At 47.5% G+C, this 24060-nt stretch overlaps 1 protein-coding gene and 1 non-coding gene across 2 annotated transcripts in view; one reads left to right on the top strand and one right to left on the bottom strand.

Moving 5' to 3' along the window:
- Positions 1-3323, bottom strand: part of CSRNP2 (cysteine and serine rich nuclear protein 2) — a 77281-nt gene extending 73958 nt beyond the window's left edge. Inside the window, exon 1 of the mRNA XM_077483678.1 lies at positions 2823-3323. The gene's annotated coding sequence lies outside the window, so the exon portion shown is untranslated. The remainder of the gene's footprint in view (positions 1-2822) is intronic.
- Positions 3324-3817: 494 nt separating this feature from the next.
- Positions 3818-3920, top strand: LOC143986248 (U6 spliceosomal RNA). Its single transcript, XR_013276461.1, has one exon. It is a non-coding gene; the product is annotated as a U6 spliceosomal RNA (small nuclear RNA).
- The last annotated feature ends 20140 nt before the right edge of the window (positions 3921-24060 follow it).

Raw genomic sequence — 24060 nt, forward strand, 5'->3', positions numbered from 1 at the left:
TCCCAAAGGATGCTCTGGATATTTCAAAACATCTTACACTACTCAGCAGCTGCATGAATTACAAGAAAATGCAACTTCCAAATAAACACTAGAACGTTTTCTTTATTCTCTACAAGGTTGCAAAATTTACAAAGAAACATTTACTGGCGACACATGGTGGCAATGAAAATGTCCTCTCACATCCTATACATTTAGGTCTTGGCATTCGTCCCAGAAATATCTTAAATTCCAGAGTAATACGATTTGAAACCACATTTGACAAGGACCACTGGTCAAGCAGAAACCAGTAATAATTGCAGTTACAAATTTGTTGGGGGGGTTCTCTGAATTTAAATACCAAAAACATGTTATAACAAGTGTTCATCTGGACAATTTGCAAGGAGAACTGGATTAAAAAGAACAGCTATGAGAACGCAGTCTTGATAAGAACCTGAAGGCTGGAGTTGAAGCCATTTTGCTACTAGGCCTCAAAGCTTTACAAAGCAAAAATTCAAATAGTCCAGGAAGAGAAATGATGGCAAAATTACTAGTTAGAGGTTTGAGAGCAGAAAAAAATACACCATTTACATGGAAAACATTAAAATAACTTATCAGTTGCATGGATATATCTACAGCTCACAGTACACTAAGGTGATTGACAATTAGAAGAATTCTTACATTGGTGGTCAGGGAGGAGAATCCCCCCTTATAGATACCCTAACCCAAGGGCAGGCAACCTGGGCCCACCAGCTGTTGCGGAACAACATTTTCCATCTGGCATTGCAAGGCTGGCAGTTACAATAACTCCCAAAAGCATGATGGGACTTGTAGTTCAACAGCTAGAGGGGCACAGGTTACCTACCCCTGCCCTAACCTAAAGAATCACTGGTGTACCTGGGGACTTGTCTAATAGGTATACATCGACCACTGCTCAGAAAACCCCTAACAACCTCTAGAGCAGTGGTCTCCAATTTTCTTGTCTTTATCCAGCCCTTGGGACACTATTCCTACCACTGGCACCAACAATGGGCCATAAATCCAACCATTGCAAAAATGGGGCACTATTTAGTATCACTGACGCCAGAACACCCTTCACTGACCACAGTCTGCATCCCTCCCCCCCCAAATTCGGAAGGACAGTAAACTTGCCCTTTGTTTGGAGAATCCATCAAGGGTCTTCAAACTGCGGATCACTGGCTGGATGTGGCCCTTTGATGGCCTTTATCCAACCCTTGGGGCATTATTCCTCCCACTAACACCAACAATGTGGTACTATTACTCCCACTGATATCAGAGACGTGAAACAAATTCTCCCACTAACATATTCCTCCCACTGAAACCAGTGATGTATTTTATTTTTATTAATTTTTTTACACCCACTGGCCACCAAGCCTATGGCATTATTTACTCCCACTAATGCCTGAACATTTTCTACTCCCACTGGTCATAGTCCAGCCCCCCTAAAGTTTGAAGGTCAGTAAACTTGTCCTTTGTTTAGAAAATTTTTGGAGACCCCTGCCCTAGAGGAACCCTTCCACAGAACCTTGGTGGAGAACCACAGCTGTAAACCTAGAATTCTGTATTCAGCAGAAAATAATACAATAACCTAAACTTGCAAAGAAAACATACATTCGCAAAAGGAACATATCTAAATAGAAGCTACATTTTTATATATATATATATATATATATATATATATATATATATATATATATATATATATATTATACACACAAAACCTAGAAACCTTAAAATATCAATCATACATATAGTAGAGCTATCGTTTTTGTCTGGTAGTTCACTACAAAATTAGCAGACAGTACATTTTATACCCATGTATGTATTTGTATACACAATACTTAATTTAAAAAAAAAAATCAAAAAATTAAACAGATGGGCTTTTTTATTTTTGTCCACCAGTGTGTATGTATGTATAATATATATATATATATATATATATATAGCTCACAAAACTGACTCTGTACTTTGGAGGAACACCAATTCAAATCAAATGATGTGCTTATAAGGTATGATTCACATTCTTCTAGCCATGCAATCGTTTTAAACACATATACAGTATATATAAAACTTAGAGACGCTGACTGCCCAGTCATCCAGTTGGAAAGGCCCTCTCATTCCCATCCAGTATGTAATTACAAGGTAAGCTGACATTGAATTAATTGTGTCAACAACAATAAAAAAGGAGTTCCAGGCACTCCAGCAATCAATGGCGGTCACCTCCCCCAATACCTCCTGATTGTCACCCATGTCAGTCCAGCACAGAAACCTTTCCCCTTGTGATAGAGGGTAGGCCAGCTATCCATCCACAGTCCCCCCATTTCTCCCATATACTTTGCACTCCATCACACATCAGGGAGCTCAATTCTACTCCAATAACTGGAGGAGGTGGTGGGATCCCCTGCAGCTAAGTGTCATTGTAATGACAAGGCTCACCATAAACTGATGGATGATGACATTACAGAGGTCTGTGAATGCCTTCTATTGGGAAGTTCAGATGACAGGCAGGGCAGTAATAAGAGGTTCTGCAGCAGCTGACACTCAGCCAGGCCTGCTATTAGCACAGATCTATGTAGCAGCTGATTGCTGGGAAATCCTGGAACAAAGCTGAGCCCAGGCAGGCTCTGTGTACAGCAATACAAGGAGCCTCCAGCAGACTATTATGGGATGCCTATATGAAGACCCCCTATAGTGATGTGTATATGGGGGGGGGGGGGGGGGTGCTGTGCTCTGGGCCCCATGTCCAGTCATGGATGGTGTATTGGAGAAGAGGCCATCCTCCCAGGCTGGGGATTTAAATGTCCATCCACATTCACCATACGTACTGTGTCCGCGGATCCTCCTCCCAGGCTGGCTGTCCGATGGGACCCCAGACGTGCAGATCGGCGCCTAGTGAAGGGCGAGTCCCGAGCTGTGCTGCTGCAATGTCGGGGCGATCCGGCCTGTGTTTATGGGGGTGTCGGTGGGCAGGCAGCGATGACTGGTTGTGCACGGATGGAGCATTGGTCAGCAGCGAGCCTGATCGAAGCCGGGGCGGAAGGGAGAGGAGATCGGCGGCTACATCAATGACATGGGGTGTAAGATCGGGATCATGTCCTCCTCGATCTGCTCGGACACACACAGTACAGGGCGGCGAGTGATTGTTAGGGAGAGGAGGAGGATTGCAGTGATTCTCAATGGGGGAGAGATCGGGGACAGCAGCCACGTCCAGCCCTGTCCGCCCCGGCTCGATACATCGGTAACAATGGGTTGAGCTCGCTACAATGTAACCACTTATAGGCATTGTGACGTCACCGGAGCGCCGGTGGGCTGTCGGGAAATGTAGTCCGCCCGGTTGCAAGGCATGATGGGAGATGGTGCAGTGTGTGGGCGGGGTCGGGGACGAAGGTGGGGTAGACGGGTGTAATGAAGTGACATGATACGGGGAGCGCAGGGGGAAGGACTGGGGCCCGGATAGGGCTCTGGGATCACTATTACAGTACAGTGTAGGGGCGTGGCCGGGAAGTCTCGCGATGTTTGCTGTGCTGGCTGTGGTCAGAGTTAGTGGTTGCTGTGGGGAGGATTGGATGCTTTTGTTTTCGCTGTGAGGTTGAATGGTTCACACTGGAGGGACAAAATGGAACTGAAAGTGCAATTGTTACCTAAAATAAACAACCCGGGTTCTCCTTCAATGGGGTGGGAGCATCAGATGCCAGTCGTGATTGGTTGCTATGGGAAACAGCTTGAATGTTCTGCTCCAATCAGCCCCTTTGTGCTGGGAGAGCTTAGATGATTGATATTAGAAGAGGGAAAGAATGATGGAGTGCCCGGGCGTTGGATAAGACAGCTGCTGCCAGTATACTAAAATGGGAACGATACAGAGACGATTAGCACGACCCCTGCGCAGGGATGACACGCACATTCGTGAGGCGTTCCGTACTTTTTCTTGGCCTTTTGCCTAAGATCAAGTGTAGTATCTATTCTTATCAGTGATCTAGCAGAGGTTCTGCTGCCTTCTGACCTGACCAAGATTGGGGTGGTGGCTATGAATCTCTTCAGGAGTGATGAGGGCTTGGAAGGTTAGTACCGGCTGGAACAGGAACCGGGGTGCCAACAGGCAGTTGGGGCATGGGAGTGATTCCCCCAGGAAAGCTGGAGGAGCCCATTACCTCCTGATTTTAACATTCTACCTTGTTTGGCCATATACTGGGAAGACAGAAGGTCGGCGGTGTCTGTGTCCACCAGGGAGTGGTCGCCCTAGGGGTGCTCTTAGTAACACTTGGGTGTGGGACCCTACAGTGTGTAAAGGCACATGGTCACAGCTAGGGATGAGCTTCGTGTTCGACTCGAACATCTGCTGTTCGCCCGTTCGGGGAATTCCGAACGTTATGGGCCGTTCGCGCCAAATTCGTGTGGCTCTCACAGCCCACAATGCACTGCGTCATCGCAGTGCATTGCTGGCTCATGATTGGCCAAGCATGCACTGTGACCCCGCATGCTTGGCCAATCACAGCGCCAGCAGCGAGGAGAGCCATGATTGGCCAAAGGCAGGATGCCTGTGGCCAATCATAGCTCAGGCTGTGTAGTACACGCCCCACACTATATAAGGCCGCCAGCGCGGCGGCCTTGTGTAGTGTGTTGGCGTCTGAAGCAGTTAGTGGGTGTTCTGTGTACCTTCAACACAGTACACACCGATCGTTATCGGCCGATTTTCGATCTTGCTCTTCTGTTGTGGTTGTTGTCTGTGTGCCCTGACCGCAGTATACACCGCTATATTCACCTCACCTATATAGCTAGTGATCTATCTTTTATAATAGAGCTAGCAGTCAGTAGTGTTAGGAGCTTGTGCGTGCTGTCTGCGTGCTCTGTACCCAGTACACACCGCTATATCCACCTACATAGCTCTTCTCTATTGGAGCCCACTTGCCATCTGCAGGAGTTATTGGAAGTTGTGTGTGCCTCCAGCACAGCACAGTATTCATCTGTATATACCCCTTTATCTCTGGTGTTCTATAATAAAGGCATCTGCAGGAGTTAGTGGGTTTTTTGTGCCTCCAGCACAATATACACCTGTATCTACCCTTTATTGCTGTTCTCTAATAGAGGCATCTGCAGGGCTTAGTGGGTGTTGTGTGACTCAATTACACTGCTGTTTTACCCAACTCCCTTCAGGCCATTACCATGTCTGGAAGGCCAGCAAGGAGAGGCAGACAGGCGCGAGCTGATAAAAGAGGGCAAGCAGGCTCTGTGTCTTGAGACAACAGTGCTGGTCATGGACGCGGTGCATTGTCATCAGCACGTGGCCATGGGACACGCTTGTCCTTCTTTTCGGCAGCTGGACATGTTGAACCGCAACATGCCAACTACTTGGCAGAGTGGATGACCAAGCCCTCTTCATCCTCTCTCATCCAGTCTCTGGGTACTAGCAAAGCAGCTGCCAACGCATCGTCTTCCCTCCTCTCAATGTCATCATCAGTGACTCCTTCCCTAGATCCACCACGTCCTCCTGAGGAGTCTCCTGAACTCTTTTTGAGCACAGTGTTGGGTACATGCTCCAGGAGGATGCCCAGTGTTTTGTGGGCTCTGATGATGACACTCAGCTAGAGGAAGGCAGTAGCGTGAGCGCAGAGAGAGGGGATGCTCAAGAAGGACAGCAATCTGGCAGTCATGTTCCACAAGCTGCAGCATACTGCCAGGTTTGCTACAGCGATGAAGAGGGAGGGGATGATGAGGGCACTGACTCCACGTGGGTGCCTGGTAGGAGAGAGGAGGAGGAGGAGGCACATGTCCAACGAGGCAGGATGCCCTCCGGGGGCCAGCTTAGGGGCAGCACACCGCAGAGCTCCGCCTGTGCAGGGCGCTGCCTCTGCGCGTTATTCTAAAAGTTCTTTGGTGTGGGCCTTTTTTGAGACAAGTGCATCAGATCGCACCGCTGCTATTTGCAACATATGTCTCAAGCGTATCTCGCGTGGCCAAAACATCAGCCGCTTGGGCACCACATGCTTGACCAGACATATGTTGACCTGCCATGCAGCTCGTTGGCAAGCGTACCTCAAAGACCCACACCAAAGAACAAAGCGGACCTCTCCTTGCTCCTCATCAGCTGGCATCTCCAACCCCACTAGACCTTCAGTCATCTCTGAAACCTGCTCTGAGAGGAATGAAGGTGTAGAATTAGGTGTGTCACAGCCAAGTGCTTCCGGGAACTCTGCTAGCGGTACACCCACGTCCGATTATAGCAGGCAAATGTCCCTGCCCCAGCTGCTGGACCGGCGAAAGAAGTTCACTCCCAGCCATCCACATGCCAAGCGGTTGAATGCTAGCTTGGCTAAATTGCTAGCACTTCAACTGCTGCCTTTTCAGTTGGTAAGTTCGGCCCCCTTCCGTGAGTTTGTACAATGTGCGGTTCCTCAGTGGCAGGTCCCCAAACGCCACTTTTTCTCACGGAAGGCGATTCCGGCTCTCTACCGGCATGTGGAAGGCAATGTCCTTGCCTCGCTGGACAGGGCGGTCAGCGGTAAGGTGCATATTACCGCTGACTCATGGTCCAGCAGGCATGGACAGGGACGTTACCTGTCTTTCACGGCCCATTGGGTCACTCTTCTTGCAGCTGGGAAGCATGCAGGACAAGGTGCAGTAGTGTTGGAGGTTGTTCCGCCACCACGCCTCCAAAATGCTACTATTGGTTGTGACACACCTCTCTCCTCCACCCCCTCCTCTTCTTCTTCCTCCATGGCCTCTTCCAGTGCTCTGTCCTCAGAACCAGCGGTGGTCCGTAGGCGTTCCAGGGGCTACGCAAGTACGCAGGCAAAACGATGTCATGCCGTGCTTGCGCTGGTTTGTTTGGGGGACAGGAGCCACACTGAGGCGGATGTTTTGTCAGCTCTGCAGGGGCAGGCCGAGAGGTGGTTGACGCCACGCCAGCTTAAGCCAGGAATGGTGGTTTGTGACAATGGCACCAACCTCCTCTCCGCCCTCCGACAGGGACAACTGACCCATGTGCCCTGTGTAGCTCACGTCCTTAACCTGGTGGTGCAGCGGTTCTTGGGCAGGTACCCCAGCTTACAGGATGTACTGAAGCAGGCCAGGAAAGTCTGTGTGCATTTCCGCCGATCATTTAATGCCTGTGCTCGGCTGGCTGAGCTTCAAAAGGAGTTGAACCTGCCCAAGAACCGCCTTATATGTGACATGCCCACCAGATGGAACTCAACATTGGCCATGCTGCAGCGGCTGCACACGCAGCAGAGGGCCATCAATGAGTACCTGTGCGACTACGGCACCAGGACAGGATCAGGGAAGCTCAGTTTTTTCTCACCACACCAGAGGAGCATGATCAGGGATGCATGCACTGTCCTGTCACCGTTTGAGGAGGCCACAAGGATGGTGAGCAGTGACAGTGCATGCATCAGTGACACTGTACCTCTTGTCCACCTCTTGGAGCATACGCTGCGTGGAATAATGGACAGGGCACTTGAGGCAGAACATAGGCAGGAAGAGGAGGACTTCCTTGCCTCTCAAGGCCCCCTTTATCCAGACAGTGTTCCTGCTGTGCCACCCATCACACAGGAAGAGGATGAGGAAGAGGAGGAGGAGGATGATTGTGTCAGCATGGAGGTGGAGGTTGGCACTCAGCATCAGCAGCAGCAGCAGTCTTGTAGGGATGATTTACAGTCCCAAGAAACACGTGGACTTGTACGTGGCTGGGAGGAGGTAGCTGCGGATCATGTTGCCCTTAGTGACCCAGAGGACTCTGGACCGAATGCCTCAGCTAACCTACGCTGCATGGCCTCCCTGATCCTGCAAAGCCTGCGGAAGGATCCTCGTATTCTTCGGATCAAGGAGAGGGACCATTACTGGCTGGCCACTCTCCTTGATCCACGGTACAAGGGTAAGGTTGCCGACCTTATCTTGCCATCGCAGAGGGAGAAGAGGATGAGACATCTCCGGGAGGCCTTGCAGAAAGGTCTGTGCAACGTGTTCCCAGAGACTGGGAGGTTACAAACTCCTGGTCCTGGACAACGTGATGCTGAGGCATCGGTCAGAAGGAGCGGTGGAGAAGGTGGCCGTCTGACTGATGCTTTCAGACAATTTTTTAGTCCGCAGCCCCAAGGTATGATCGGTTACAGCAACCATCGCCAGCGTCTGATTTACATGGTGCAGGAATACCTAGGGGCAAGGTCAGACTTGGACACCTTTCCCACCGAAAATCCTCTGGCTGGGTCTTGAGGATGGATCACCGGCCAGAGCTTGCACAGTATGCAATTGAGCTACTGGCCTGTCCTGCATCCAGCGTTCTTTCGGAACGCACCTTCAGTGCTGCTGGTGGCTTTGTTACCGATCACAGGGTGCGCCTGTCCACCGAATCAGTTGATCGACTGACCTTCATCAAGATGAATCAGTCTTGGATCACCCACAGCTACCAAGCACCTGAAGCTGATTTAACCGAATAATTTTTTTTTGAAATATCACATCCCTTCAAGACTGCCTATGCTGATGCTGAGTGACTGTCCTGTTATGTTGATTGTCTATCCTCTTCCTCCTCCGCTGATATGTTGGAAGAACATTTCTGTTTCTGGGTGATGCCATCAGCCCAATTTTTCTGCCCCTGTTTAACAGGGGCGTTTAAGTACAATTTTTGATGCAATGCTTTGCAGCAGGGCTAATTCCTGCAATAAAACTAGAGTATATGGGAGAGGTTGCAGTGTCGTGGCACCAGTGCCTAAGGCCCAATTTTTCTGCCCCTGTTTAACAGGGACATGTAATTACAAATCTTGATATAATATTTCACAGGAGGGCCCGTTCCTGTGCCCACCCAGAGTAACTGTGAGGACTTATAGTGTTGTGGCACCAGCACCACAACCACCAAAGGTCAATTTTTCTACCACTGTTCAACAATGGCATGTAATTGCAATTCTTGATATAATCGTTCACAGCAGGGCGCTCCAGCGCCCACCAAGAGTCACTTTGAGGGCTTACAATGTTGTGGCAAAACCAACACCTTGTTCCGCCATTTCTGCAGAGCATATAGGGCAGGCCCCTACTTTCAAACATCCAACTTACAAACATCTCCTACTTGCAAACGGAAGGAGACAACAGCAAGTGAGATGAAAAAAGATGGACGACAAAACAAATTATACAGGGGTGATAACCCTTCCCTATGTTTTCCAAAAAGCTTAAAAATATTTTTTTTTGACTGGAGCTACACTTTAAAAATGTACCAGTTGAAAATTACAAACAGATTCAACTTAACACAACAAACCTACACAGTCCCTGTCTTGTTTGCACCGCCTGTATACTGCTGTTCTGAGTATATAGGGCCTGGGGGCCACACGCATTTCCTTTTTTTAATATGGGTACAGGGTTCTCCTTGATATGCGTACAAGACCCAAAGGGGCTGGTAATGGGCAGGGAGGGCTACCCATGCCATTTTTCTCAATGGTTTTCAACCATATTGCAGGAACCAGATATAACATTAAAACCGCAAGCAGTTTTCAATGATGTTATTTCCGTTTAATGTCATTTTGTGCAGGGACTGTTCTAAACACGGGAAACACGTGGCACTTCACAGGCATACTACAGACACCCCCAGGCACCATATTTAAAGGAATATTTAACTTTTTTTTTTCACTTTAATCATCATTAAAATCAGTGCTCCCGCCAAAACGGCCATTTTTAAAAACATTTTAGGCATTGACCCATGTCCCCTGGGGCAGGAGCCAGGTCCCCAAACCCTTTTTAGGACAGTATCTTGCATATTAGCCGTTAAAATTAGCACTTTTAATTTCGAACGTTCGAGTCCCATAGACGTCAATGGGGTTCTAAATTTCGTTCGAATTTGGGGTCCGTTCGAAAGTTCTGGTGCGAACCGAACCGGGGGGTGTTCGGCTCATCCCTAGTCACAGCCACCAAAAGCTTATTTTCTGCACTGTGCTTTTTATAGCCTAGCCTGGGGAAATTGTTGTCTACCAGGCTCAGTGGCGTCGCCAGGGGGTGACTATTGGGGCTAAAGCCCCAAATCAGGGTCCCATAGCCCCGAGTCTCATGCTGCAGAGACTCGGGCCGCAGCTGCGGTGAGCGGACTGCATGAGAGGAGAGAGGTGGGGGTGTGTCCTGGCTGCCAAGCAGTATGGCCACGTGATCCGCTTCACAGGGTGAAAAACCCGGCTATCTGCATCTCAGCCCGCCGAGGAGATCCCTGCACACCAGCAGATCATGGCCCAGCGGTGATTGCAGACATCAGGGGTTCCCACTGGCGTTGCTAGGGGGGGCGGGCCGCACCGAGTGACACCTGCCAGAGGGGTGACACTGCGGTGTGAGCAGAGCACCAAGCCGTGCGGGGGAGGCTGCCTGTAGCACTGCCCCCGTATTAAGCTGTCCCTCGGCCTCGGGGATCTCCAGTCATGTTCAATCTTCAAAGTCTCCGGCATTGGGCGGAGCTGGGGGTGTGGCTGCCTCCTCCACTCCTCCCACTCACTAACTCCTTCACTCACTGGCTGATCCCACTGCTGAAGGAGAAAGAGACCAGGACACAGCAGCCAGAGCGCCTTCATCTCCAGGCATGCTGTAAGTTACTGCACTGCTGCACATGTTACTACATAGAGTCCTAACCTGGCACCATACCACCCCAGCCTGCCCTATGCCACCCAGCCTGCCCTATGCCATCACAACCTGCTCTATGCCACCCCAGCCTGCCCTATGCCACCGAAACCTGCCTTATGCCACCCCAATCTGCCCTCTGTCACCGCAACCTGCCCTATACCACTGCAAACTTCCCTATACCACCGCACCCTGCCCTATACCATCAAAAACTGCCCTATACCACCCTATACTTTAATTTACAGGGGCCATTTGGAGATGCCCTGGGTGACCGTGCCCTGCCTGCAGGGCGCTGGGCAGGATAGACAGGAGGGGGGTGACACTATGTTTTGCTGCACCAGGTGACACCAACCCTAGTGACGCCACTGCCCACCGCCTCCCAGATTAAAGCACACAGCAGTCCACGATGGCTCTGCAGAGGACGGCCTCCCTGCCTCACCACAACCACTGCCCAGAGACTTTGTCACCCAGACTGACATGGACGAGTCCACAGCTGAAGCCTCCCTCTCCCCCTCATCTGACCGAGGTAAGAGAGCTGCAGTCTCCGCAGCCTCATCACCCACTAAGCTGCCCTCAGCCAAAAAGCAGCACTAGGCTTCATTGCCAACACAGCCCGCTGATCATGAGGAGAACACTGCCTCTCTGCCTTCCCTGTAGCAGATGTCCCACACACAGAGGCTATTCTAAGGGCACTTTCACACTGTGGCGGGTTGGACATCTAAAAACACATACTCAACTCCATACTGTAATATTGGGATGCTGTTGCACGTCAGCTCTAAGACTGAGAACTGAGAGATTACGTGATTGCTGGTCACTCAGTTCTCTGTCTTCTCAAAGCAGAGATTAGTGATGTGTCAGTCATCCCTCTCCACTCTGCCCCTCCGGTGCTCACTGGAGCAGTGGGCTGGAGAGGGCATGGGCATAGCTGGCTTTGGCCGTCAGCCCTTCGCTGAGAGCCGGACCCAGTTGTCAATCAGGCCCCTGGGTGAATCCCAACAATATGGTCAGGAGCCCAGAGAGTCACATTAGTTGAAGGATAAGTACAGCCAAAGCACATTTGGCTGTACAACTCCTGTGGACCACAGGAGGGCAGTTCTGACCTGTTTTCAGCAGACAGCGGGCAGATGTCACAGAGCCATCCCAGGCTTGAGAAAGATCGCAACCATATGGTCTGGATCTGCCCACATGGACCGGCACCTGCTGAGAGCCTGAGGTAGCTGCTCCGGCCCCCTCCACAGCCCATCGCTCCAGTGGGGGGCAGAGCAGAGAGCCGGTGACTGACAGTCACCAGCTCTCTCTCGGGGAGCTGTGAGAACTGAGCGATCAGCGGTGTTTGATCACTCAGTTCTCAGTCTTAGAGCCGGCGGGGGACAGATGCAGCATCGGACTGATACTGCAGCCACCTAGGTAAGTATGATTTAAGAAAAAATAAAAATAAATTCTAATATTTTTCTTTTAAGAATGGAATTTAGTCAGCTACTAGCTGACTCTGGGTGACAGGAGAGCAAAAGTAAGACCCCTTTCACACTGGGGCGTTTTTCAGGCGCTTTAGTGTTAAAAAAAAGCGCCTGTAAAGTGCTTGAAAGAAGCCTCATCTGCAATCCCAATGTGAAAGCCCAAGTGCTTTAAGGCCCTTTTCACACAAGGGCGGTGCGGGTGTCGGCGGTAAAGCGGCGCTATTTTTAGCGGCGCTTTACCGTCACTTTAGCGGCGGTATGCGGCTGCTAGCGGGGCAGTTTTAACCCCCGCTAGCGGCCAACACTAAAGCCCCTGAAAAACGCCCCATTGTGAAAGGGGTCTTAGTTGACTCCTGTAACCCGCAAGAGAAGTATGATCACTTTTGCCATACTTACCTTTCAAATGTAAAGCTGGCTGAGGGAACTTTATGTGAAAGCCTAGTTCTCTTCTGTTCATAGAAGGACATGCGTAGATCTTAATTTCTGGGTTGTTGGCCCACCTGGTGGGCGGCCCTGCCCCTTGCTGGTTTACAACCCACCCACCCCTACAGTCTCTAACACAGCCCCAGGGCTTCCCTATGGCTTAGGGAGGGAGAATTCAAATGATCAGCCTGAATATTGAGCAGCGCCTAGTGGTGTGCCCAGTTGGTGGCTAGGATGTTTTTAAATAGTCTAAAGCCTAGAGGAGATTGTCTTCTTCCCTCCTGGGGGAATGGATCTGCGAGTTGTGAGGAAGGGGACAGCTTGCCCCTGGTGTCCTTTTTACTGGATGCTGGGTTACTTTACAAGTGGCTGCACTTATGGGCTGATCTTGTTTCAGGATTGAGTAGAGCCTCCTTTCTCTGCTGCACCCTTAAAGCTACTTCATGGTCCCCAGCCTTAAACCTACTGTATCTAACTGTACCTGTGCTAAAGCTACTTCATGGTTCCCAACCATGAACCTATCTAGTTGTACCTGTGCTAAAGCTACTTCATGGCCCCCCAGCCATGAACCTATCTAGCTGTAGCTGTGCTAAAGCTACTTCATGGTTCCCAACCATGAACCTATCTAGTTGTACCTGTGCTAAAGCTACTTCATGCCCCCCCAGCCATGAACCTATCTAGCTGTAGCTGTGCTAAAGCTACTTCAGTTGCATGAACCTATAGACTGTTCCAGTCTAGCTCTACTTATCCTGCAGACTACTTCATGGTTCCCAGCTGTGAGTGAAAGACTGTGTTGCTGCTGTTTAGAGAGGGAGAAAAAGTTGTCCTCTGCAGAATTGTGCTCAAGCATTTGGAGTTTCTCACACAGCACCCCAAATCCCCTCCCAGGTTTCTACAAGCAATAAAATACAAAAAGACAAACCCCTAGACTGTTCAATGAGCTGGAGTGAATGGACTATTGCTGTGTGCTCTACACCGGTTTGGGGAAAAACAATTAAATCTACAGTGGCTCTTTTGGGGGTAATCATGCTACATGAGCATGACTGATTCTTTAATCAGCAGGCTGGATACATATTGATCCATGCAGTTCCTTGCTACAGCAGATTTGGCTGCAACAGCTCCAATCCATACAAACAGTTTGTGAGATCTTGGGGGGTAGGGGTCACATATGACCGTCTGCATGTGTGGGGATTGGCTGTCTACTCAGACCATCTATATTGCTCGTGGCCAGGCGCCCAGTGCAGTCCTTGGCATACGTGAGTGAGATAGTACCAGTATTTACTGCAGCCATATTTGCTGTTGGCATCTCCCTTTCTGATATCAGGTCTACCCACACTTATTGTCTACAAGCTGCTGCTGAACCTGCACACATCAGAGGGCGCATGGACCTTTCTGGGCTCCGTGAGGGGTGATAAGTCTCCCTGAGATCTCCCTCCCTTTGCTGTACAGCCTAGTTATGCAAGTAATCATGGCCATGGCAAACAGAACTGAATTGGGAACAGTTTCCCCTTTAGCTGAACTATATTCCATGGGTTTTGCCCCCAGGTGATGGGGGCTTCACTTCTCCTAATCTGGGTGACTCCCACCCTCCTGTGTGCAGCTTCTGTATTCTGGTCACTATGTCACAAGCATCCAGACCCATAGATACTGCAGGGACCCAGGGTACCCTCTCTCCCTGGAGGCTCTCTGCATGGTTTTGTTTCCCAAAACGTCTTTCAATTGCCTGGTCTGAGGTTTTTAAAGGGGTGCATGTAAGGCATATAAAAAGAACAGGGTTTACAACATGAGACTGAAGAGCAGTTAGAGAAGGTGCATTACATGGGTCTAACAAGCACATAAGCTGTTCTAAGAAGGTATATTGCTGTTGCTATGGACTACTGTGTTTGTGTCACTTGCTGTAGTGGCCAACCAGCCAGGAAACAGGTGACATGGTAAGGGTGACAAATATTCTAGTAGTGAGAGGGTGGTGTTCTTGGCCTCTTCACTAGTGACCCACCCCCACATACTGCAACTGAGCCTGGAGTCATTGAGAAAGAGATGTTGAAGGGGCCCAGGGAGGGGAAAAAGCATGGAACTATGGAGAAAAGGTTGCCCCTTGTGGGGGGGGGGCAATGTCAGGGTTTCTCCCACATGGAACGGGCGGGTGCGTGGCATTCACATGTGCGCGTTAGCATGGTTTGGCGCCAGTGGGCCTATTTAAAGGAGGCTGCTGCATCTGCTCGGTGCTGTTTGTCTGCAGCTCTGTACCCAAACTACCTGCTATCTGCCTGCTGTTGTGATATCTGACCCGGCTACCGTCTGACCTCGCTGACCTCTCCTGCTCTGACCCCGGCCTGCCTGACCTTGCTTTGGACTGTACCCCTGTTGCCGAACCTCTGCCTGCCTGCACTTCTCTTCTGCCTGCTGTACTTACCTGTCTGCTTATCCGTTGTGACCCGGCCCGCCTGACTATTCTTCTGCTGTTCAAGTGTGTTGCACCCGGTCCTTGCTGCCGCTGCCTTGCCTGCTAATTGCTGCCTGCCTGTCTACCATCTTCTCTGCAGTTCCAGCATCCAGAAGTAACCAGCCGCTGCTTCCAGTCAGACACTCCTACCCCGCTGCGCTCACTGGGCCACTGTCTCCATTCCAATGGTCCCTGAACCAGAGCTGCAAGAGAAGTCTTCTTCCATCAAGTCGGGCTCATCACCAGGTACCTAACAGATTGGACATACCACTTGTCGAAATACCAGGCTGGAAACAACACTTCGACCATGGAGGAACAGAGATGGCACCCAATTATAAGGGAAAATAAGAAGAACTGAGAAATAAAGAACTGGGTGCCGAAGGGGGGGCAGAGGGGGGGGGGGGGAAGGGGAGGCAGAGGGTAGAATAAGAATAAAAGAATTAGTGAAATGCTGTGGGGAGAGGAGGCGGGGAAGGGTCATCCCTATTTTTGGGGGGCAGCTGGTTTGACAGGACCCACAGGTAGAGTCTAATCTCTGGGGAGGAACCAAAGAGCCTAGGAGGAGGAGGAGGGCCTTGGATCCATGGGTCATGGGAAGGCCAATTACCACAAAGGAAGTGGGGTGGGGGGAGGGTAGAAGGGAAAGGGGAAAAAAAGGAGAGGTTCTCTCTCAGGGATCTGCTCTGGAAAGGATCAAGATTTAGATGAGGGGAGGGAGGGGTCTCTGCCCACTGTGCTCCTGGAAAAGTTTTTGTATGACTCCAGGGATCGACAATACGTCACGTGCACAGAGGACTGGGAATGTTCTGCTGAAGGCTTTAAAAAATATCTTAAAACAGAACCAGCTGATAGAAGTGTGGTGAACGCAAAATACAAACTGCTGAGATTATATATTCCACTCAGTGCATGGGACGTACTCAAGAATAGATTTTCTCTTGGTAGATCATAGATTGCTCAATATAGTTAAGGTAGACATTAAAATTGCCGCATTCTCGGATCACGCGCCAGTAATGATGAGAATTACCTTATTTTTCGGACTATAAGACGCACTTTTTTCTCCCAGAAATATGGGGGAAAATGTGCCTGCGTCTTATGGTGCGAATATACGATACACACCGCCCCCCGCCGCTGGCACCACCCCCCACCGCCATGCGGAGCGCTCCTCGGCCTTAGGAAAGGCCGCGGCTTCGACCTAGCTCTGGAGCAGCAGCCATCTTGGTGCCCCCGTCAGCCATTTTCAATGTGACCCAGAGCAATTACTTGTAAACAAACCGGCGTCATGAAGACGCCGGTTCCTCTCTCCCCTCTGTACAGTGGAGGGGAGAGATCGGATGGCAGCAGTGCTGTGGGCTGCATCTGTAGTGCCCACAGCGCTGTTCTGGGACAAGTGCAGTCACTGCCATCCCTCCATACCCTGCCAACACTCTGCAGTACTCTGCCATACCTTGCCAATACTCTGCCATACCCTGCCAATACTCTGCAATACTCTGCCATACCCTGTCAATACTCTGCCATACCCTGTCAATACTCTGCCATACCCTGTCAATACTCTGCCATACCCTGCCAATACTCTGCCATACCCAGCCAATACTCTGCCATACCCAGCCATACCCTGCAATACCCAGCGATACCCAGTCATACTTGGCGATACCCAGCCGTACCCAACCACCTAGTGCATAGTGGCCTGATGAAGGAGGGAGAAGTGCCAGCTGTCCGTCGGGACAGCACCATAGAGGCAGAGAAACGCAGGGCTGGTGACTCTGACAGGAGTGGCTAGAGGAAGAGGTGAAGGCAGGAGTCGGCTCTCAGGAACAATGGCTGGGGAGGAGGAGGAGGAGGACGGACTGAGGACAGGAGGAATAGGCAGACCGCTGGGATAACATCAGGTAAGGCTATGGTAACTCTGCATTTCTATGGTAATGGCCACTCTGCATTTTCTATGGTAATGGTCACTCTGCATTTTCTATGGTAATTGTCACTCTGCATATCATGGGCACTGGAAAATATTTTAGTACACCATTTGGTTCAGAATTTTTTTCTTGTTTTCAACTTCTAAAACCTAGGTGTGTCTTATGGTCAGGTGCGTCTTATGGAGCGAAAAATACGGTAAGCACAAGGAGAAGCCAAATAGAAAAACCCCCTGGAGAATAAATAAAGAGCTATTACAGGATGTAGAGGCAGAAGAGAATATCCAGCAGGAATTAGAGTGGTACTTTAAAATGAATGATAAGGAAGAAATATCAGAAGCCACACAATGGGAGGCCCACAAGGCTTATGTTAGAGGTATACTGATCCAGATGGGCACAGAAAGGAAAAAAGCAGGAAAAGGAGAAAGAATGCTCTGATAAAAGATATTGCGAGGATAGAACAGCAACACAAAAAAATAGGAAAAGCAGAGAATCTGGCGACTCTTATTTGTAAAAGGGAAAAGTTGAAAGAACTAGTTGAGCAAGATACATGGTCGGCCTATAATGAGATCAAAAAGGAAAGGTATCTGTGGGGCAATAAAATAGGAAAATCCCTGGCAAGGATGTTAAAAAAGAAAATAGCTGTAAATTACATAGAAAAAATACAAGATAGTACAGGAACTATGAGTTACAACACATCAGGATAGCTAAAATCTTTCAAGAATATGCGTAACTGTAAGCGATTAATAAAAATGAATCGCCCGAGCAAAAAAATAAAAGAAAGGATAAAATCAGGGTTTTCTTAGAAGAGATAGATTTAAATAAAATCTCACAGGAACAAAGGATTGGGTTAGAAGAACCTGTAACAGAGGAAGAGAAAAGGAAAATAGTAAGAGAGACTCCTCTGGGTAAGAGCCCAGGTCTGGATGGGCTGACAATGTTATATTATAGAAAGTTTGGAGATATCATGATCCCTAAATTATGTTCATACATAAACGGAATTGGAACAAAGTGGGCAATAAGGAAGGAGGCTTTAGAGGCAGCCATAACCATTATACCAAAAGAGGGGAAAGATACTTCTTTATGTTCAAGTTATAGGCCAGTTTCCTTGCTGAATGATGCTATTAAGCTGTTTGCTAAGGTAATGGCGGGAAGGTTGAAACCTTTAATGAGCAAACTAGTACATACCAATCAGGCAGGGTTCATACCCGGTAGAGAATGCAGAGACAATGGAATCAGGACATTGTTGGTGGTGCATGAAATAAAGTAATAAAGAAGTTTACTCCTATCAATCGACGCTGAAAAAGCTTTCAACAGGGTAGACTGGGGGTTCATGCAGGCACAGGTACTAGATATATGCAGTGGATAGGGGCGCTTTACAACTGTCCCACAGCAAGGGTGAACAGATCCATTTCAGAACCCTTTGAAATGCATAAACGGCACTAGACAAGGGTGCCCCCTGTTCCCGCTACTGTTTGTCCTGTCATTTGAACCATTACTGATGAAAATACAACAGGATGTGGACATTAGGGGGATCAGGGTGGCAGAAGCGGAACATAAGATGGCCACATATGGTGATGATATATTGTTTTTCGTTTCATGTCCCAGGATAACTCTGCCAAACTTGATGAAAGAACTGAAACAGTATGGTGATTGTTCAAATTTTGAAATAAACCCAGTTAAGTCGGAGATGCTGAATATAAATGTCCCTTTTCAGGAGGCACTTATATATCAGGAGAAGTTCCCATTTATTTGGAGAGAGAAAGAGCTAAAATATTTAGGGGTCAAGATTACACTGTCCACAGACATGCTTTACCAATCAAACTTCCTGCCCTTACTAAATGAAATTAAAAAGGACTTAAGTAAGATAGCGTCTAGACATCTGTCTTGGCTGGGGACAATCACTATATTTAAAATGAGTCTATTACCAAAGATCATGTATCAATTTCAGATGCTGCCGATACCTCTCCCACAAGCGTATTTTAAAACTTGGAAAACAATACTCCTTAGGCTTATTTGGAAAGGGAAAAAGCCAAGAATATGCTTACAAGTACTAACTAGAGACAGAAAACAGGGGGGCATCGTAGTCCCTGATTTAAAGAACAACTATAAAGCAGTTCTCACGTGGATTATCCGCTGGGCAAAAAACAATAAAAATAAAAGATGGGTGGAACTGTAAAATACCCCAGACAACGTCACCTATGACGAAACGTGCGTCGGGTGGTCTAGACGTGTTGACGCCATCACGTGACTGGAGCGAATGGGCACTCGCTGGCCGTCATTTAACGCTGTTCTTATTGTTTTGTTCGTGAGTATCTCATTTAACTTTTTAATACAGTGTTACTTATCTGGTTTACACTATGGGAGCTTTTTTTGTTCATACCCTATGAGCGATCTTCCCTGTGGAAGCCCTTTGGAGAAGTTTCTTTGTTCCACCTTGATGGTCTGTCCGGGAGCTTTAGTGACATTGGTTGTGAGCTTGGAATTATCTCTATCTGGTAAGCGCGCAATTAGATTGGTGACCAGCACATCGGCGGTGAAGGAAGTTTTTTTGGTGCACTGAAATCTATTGAATGAAGCATTCCCTTATCAATTTAAATAGACTGTTGCACTTTCTTTGGTCTGGAGCACTTTTTGTTGGGCACTTTAATTTTTTTCTCAAAAGATTTTTATTGAGGGTTTTTTAACATGCAAACAAAGTAAAAACTGCAACAGCCAGTTTGGTAGAAGCATACAGAGTATCAAAGGTGTGACAAGGTACAAGAATGACACTTTGGCATCAAACTATAAATGACAAACATGGTGAGGACACAATCATGGATCACATCGTATGTACTGCAACAGTAGAAATACATGTGTCAGCATATTCATCTTTGCACAGGGTGGTTTATCCCATGTCATTAGTGTTTCTGAAGTCCTGAGGGGAATCCGGTAAGACGTACAAATTCTTTATGGGAAAGGCATCCATTTACCGGTCAGAAAGTTAGAACCTTAATGGGGTTGAACCGGACACCGAGGTATGAAAGGAGGGTGTCATGGCACGGTGAGAACAATAGTTATCATGGTCAATTAGGAAGCTTACAAATCTGTCTCAGATTAGTGCTTTACACTAGGATCATCGATTAATGAAAAACACAGTACAAGGCTGGTTAGAGTGGGGACAAGGGGAGGAGAAGGACAAAAGGACTGAGGGAAAGGGGGAGGGAAAAAGGAAGAAGTAACGGGGGATTCCTGTCAGCTCCGCACCCGAGACCCACCCAGTTGAGATAAAGACTTGTATTCCGGGGTAGAGAGAAAATGACACCAACACGCCCAAATTGTGGTATATTTTTCTGGTTGATCATGCGATTGATGAATTAAATTTTCCATTTCTGTGATTTTCCAGATTCTTAACAACCATTCAGCAATGGACGGGGGTTCAGTAGAACGCCATTTCGTTGGGATACAAAGTTTCGCTGCATTCACCATGTGCATGGCAAGCGATTGGAAATATAGTTTTTTGGAGAGCGAGGGCAGATTTAGTAGAAATTGTGAGGGGAGGAAGGATAGGTCAAAAGATGTGATCTGTTTGATCAGTCTATGAACTTCTCTCCAAAACGGTTGTATTTGGGGACACAACCACCATATATGTAGGTAGGAGCCAATGCTGTCTACACAATGCCAGCATTGTGGGGAAAGGTGTTTGTTTATGCGTTGTAACTGTAGGGGGGTCCTATACCAACGTGAAATCACTTTATATGCATTTTCCTGTGTATGGACGTTAAGGGAACCTTTATGTGCCATTTTGTAAATGTTTTCCCAGTCTTCATCGGATAATGGTTGGGATAGGTCCGCTTCCCACTTATGTTTGATCCACTCACTTGGGTTGGGCACTTTAATTTATCTAATTTAATATATCACATTTGAACTTTAATTCGTTTTTTTTTATTTTTTATTTTTTATCATCATATTTATTTTTTCACCATCACCACGGTTTTGATTAATTTAAACAGACCTTATTTATTTTTATATGTTATATTTATGTGTGTACCAATGTTTATTTATTGTTATGTACCACAACCTTTATATTAATTATGAGGAGTATGTGTATTTATTCATACGATTAAGGGACCAGTATTATTTATTCACTTTATTATTGTTTTAAATATTAATATTTATTTGCATACCAAATATTGCAGGAGATTATATGACCATTTATTAATATAGGTGGAGAATTATTAGTAGTGTAGGGATTGGTAGGGTAGCGCAGTTACTTTTTGTTTTATATGGAAAATACAATTAGTAAGACAGAGTTGGGGAAAATGATTCGGTACCTGCACATTTGAGGAATTTAGGAAAGAAATCACATAAGATGACACTTAAAACCTTAGAGACATGGGATATGATACAGAAAAAACAAAAATGGAGCTATAACTCCCCATGTATTGCACTGAAGAACACAGAGTATTTTCCACTGGGGAAAAAGGGAAAATTGTATAGTCGCCTTTCCATAATTTTCCTTTGCTGACACATCCCATGGCAGCGCACACATTGGGTTGTGACTCCACCTCCACAACCTGATAGGACTGGTTAGCTATAAGATTTGAAGAGGAGTCCACCGTTGCATTCTCAGTAACTATTCACCTTAGAGGGGTGGGCCCCTGTGTGCTGCCATGGGATGCGTCAGGAAAGGAAAATTACGGAAAGGTGAGTATACAATTTTCTGTTTTCCTGACGCATCATGGCAGCACACACATTGGAAAATAACTCGCTACATGGGTGGGTGCTTTCAGAAGGTTTTATTTACTCAAGTACAAGGTATGGAAGAATTAGTTTGAATGATTGAGCTCCCAAACTCAATTGTAGTTAATTGAGCCGGGTCTATTCTGTAGTGTGACATGAATGTGTTTTTTGAGGCCCAGGTTGCTGGCTTGCAAATGGTTTCTGGGGACACTCTACAGTACGCTGCCCAGGAGGTCACCACTACCCTTGTCGAGTGGGCCCTCAATTCTTGCCATGGGATAGGTCGACGATGCAGTGACGTATCGCTCGTAATGACGCGATCACGTCACGTGACCCCGAACCGATCATGGGGTCAGCACAGCGTCCTAGTGGTTGCTGTGGCAACCAACAATCTTGATATCTATGCTATGGACGCAGCGTTGTCTATCCAATCTTTAAGGTCATACATATGGATACATCTACAAAAACTAAAGTCATCCTTATAATGTGAGTAATTTAAAGGTCTCCAAACGACCAACTATTGATCAGGCATATGGATGATGATTGTGTTGACTGTTTGATTAGTCCATCTGAGATATTATTTAACACCCGAGTTATGTGAACATCATATATCCACAATAATGGTCTAGAATAAATATATTACTGATTCCTCTGCTATATAGTTATTTGGGCATTAATTAATTGGTCCCTTTGAGGTATATACTAGATCAAATTACTAACATAAGACATATCAATAAAAGGTTCTTTTGTGACAGGCGAATATGCATGTACAACCCTTTATGGCGCTTCTAGAGTGTTTTTATAGACAGTTTGTTGATATGCTTATATGGTTGATGTATAGACAAGTATGTGTGTGTTGAATTGGCCAAGCTCATTGGTTGTTGGGTTTGTGTTGGCCCTCCCACTGTCCAGTACCATTGGGCCGCCATTCCACACACATTCTGTTTTTGATTACAGACTCCGCCCCCTTATAGGCGGGTCTGTCTTAGGGATTTTATAAATTTGATAGCAATGTGGTGGGTTCCAATATGCCCCTGTTGAAGACATACTTTGTCGAAACGCGTTGGGCTTGCATCTGCCACCCCACATTGCTTTTATTCTGTTTTTTGTGATCACATGTCATAACTTTTGTCCATTTTTATGACCTTTTAAATAAAACCTAAATGGTTACTTTTTGACCTGCACCATTTGGAGCTTTCTTTTTTCTTTATTATATTTTTGTGAACCCTCTCCTATATTTGGGGCTGGAACCCCAAACGGGCCATATCTGATCCGGACAACCTGAGGAATACTCCGAGAGACGTCCTTCATGGGCTCCCATCGTTTGAAGTCTCCCCAGCATCCGGTTTGACTATCTACAATCCATTATCTGTTTCCATGTTTGGATCCCAAGCGTTTTTGACTCAACTGTCGTAAGACTGATGAGTCCACCTTCTCTGGTAAGAGTACTCTACCTACCTTTTAGATCACTTCAGACAAGTTGATATATCTGGTTGCACTTGATCAGTGAAACTCCTGATTCTTTTGTGAGGAAGACCCACCACAACATTTGTTCACTAGTTTATACAAGTGGACCTTTTTTTTACTGTGTTTTTTACCTATTTTTGGGGTTTTCAGTATTCACGATTTTTTGTATATTTATATTTTGCTCTTTTACAACTACATTATCTTTCTACATAGATTTGTTATCCAATTCAGCGCTACACTATTTGTTGTTTTAAACCCCTAAAACAGACAGACAGTCACAGAGCATGACAGACACACTGTGACAAACATGCCATTAGTTAGTTACACGACACGAAACTAAAAATTCAAAATGGAGTTGGACACACAATAATAGTAGAACTAGAAAACCATTCTCCATCTCCTCCAGTGCTAGAAGAGTTCTAACAAATATAATATATATCATAATACTCCAGGTTGAGGTTCACTGTGATCATCATTGTTTGTTTGCAGTTGCCAGTGCCACTGCCACAGCCACCTTGTCGGCAGGTCTGCTGCCAGCCTGCCACCACCAGTGAGTCTGAGTCAACAACAGTGTGACTGCGTTGAGGTTGACGGCGCGCTAGACTAGAGTGGCATAACTGTCGTTATAAGGTCTTCTTGACAATAACATATGGATTGGGAATAGATTAGGACTCGGGAGGGAGAGGAGAAAAGGGGAAAGGGAGGGGGGAAAAGGGGAAACTGGAAGGGGGAAAGGGAAAAGGGAAAGAGGGAGAAAGACAAAAAGAGAAAGACAGAAAGAAAGGGGGAGAGGGGGAGAGGGGGAGAGGGGGAGAGGGGGAGAGGGGGAGAGGGGGAGAGGGGGAGAGGGGGAGAGGGGGAGAGGGAGAGGGAGAGGGAGAGGGAGAGGGAGAGGGAGAGGGGGAGGGGGAGGGGGAGGGGGAGGGGAGGAGGGGGAGAGGGAGAGGGAGAGGGAGAGAGAAGGAAAGGGGAAAAGGAAAAAGCGGAAGGGGAAGGGGAAAGGGGAAGGGAAAAAGGGGGATAGGAGAATAGGGGAATAGGGAAAAGGGGGAAAGGGAGAAGGGAAAAG

The sequence above is a fragment of the Lithobates pipiens genome, unplaced genomic scaffold (assembly GCF_037356315.1).
Source record: "Lithobates pipiens isolate NorthernLeopardFrog02 unplaced genomic scaffold, aLitPip1_a1.2 Scaffold_16, whole genome shotgun sequence".
Classification (NCBI taxonomy): Eukaryota; Metazoa; Chordata; class Amphibia; order Anura; family Ranidae; genus Lithobates; species Lithobates pipiens.